General features: G+C 42.4%; 1 non-coding gene across 1 annotated transcript; it reads left to right on the plus strand.

Moving 5' to 3' along the window:
• On the plus strand, positions 1-107 carry LOC141597911 (small nucleolar RNA R71). Its single transcript, XR_012523121.1, has one exon. It is a non-coding gene; the product is annotated as a small nucleolar RNA R71 (small nucleolar RNA).
• The last annotated feature ends 707 nt before the right edge of the window (positions 108-814 follow it).

Here is an 814-nt window from a genome sequence, read left to right on the forward strand (position 1 = left end):
AACCCATGATGCGGAATGGTTCGCACCAACTTCTTGAAACGGACCCACGCCTCATGAAAGTTCTCATCAGGACCCTGTTTAAAACTCGTGATCTGAGCTCTAATGGCATTAGTCTTCGAAGCAGAGAAATACTTCTTATAGAACGCTAAGGCCAGAGAATTCCAGTCAGTGATCCCATTAGCAGCTCGGTCCAGGTCTCTGTACCACTCCCTTGCAGCATCACGGAGTGAGAATATAAACATAGTTTCCTTCACCTGGTCCTGGGTCACACCGGTCGGCGGTGGTATGGAACAGCAATAGTCAATAAATATCTCCATATGCTTGGCTGCATCTTCATTTGCAGCTCCCCCGAATTGGTTCCTCTCAACCAAGTTGAAGTAAGAAGGCTTCGGTTCGAATTTCCTATCGGCTCCTGGTAATTCGAATCCCTTATATAGATTCGTAGCTTTCGGCTCAGAGTGACTTGCTATACTCGCTTCTTCAGCCATCTCTAGAAAATATGGAGAAGTGACAGTCTCAGCTAATGAAGTGGAAACAGGTAGGGATGGCAATTATGACCCAAACCGAACCGAACCCGAATCGAACCGAAGGAAAAAATTCGATCCAAACCCACTCTTTAAAAACCCATTCCCGATCCACTATCTAAAAACTCATATCCATATCCACTATTGAAAAACCCGAACCAAATCCAAACCCGATCCATTCATACCAAAACCCGATCCAAGTGGATATTATTGAAAATTTAGGCTTTATTAACCTTGAAATTTAAATTTTCTTATATAAGATTAAATTTTTATGTAGTCAAATCAAGTTT

Source organism: Silene latifolia, chromosome 8 (genome assembly GCF_048544455.1).
Source record: "Silene latifolia isolate original U9 population chromosome 8, ASM4854445v1, whole genome shotgun sequence".
Classification (NCBI taxonomy): Eukaryota; Viridiplantae; Streptophyta; class Magnoliopsida; order Caryophyllales; family Caryophyllaceae; genus Silene; species Silene latifolia.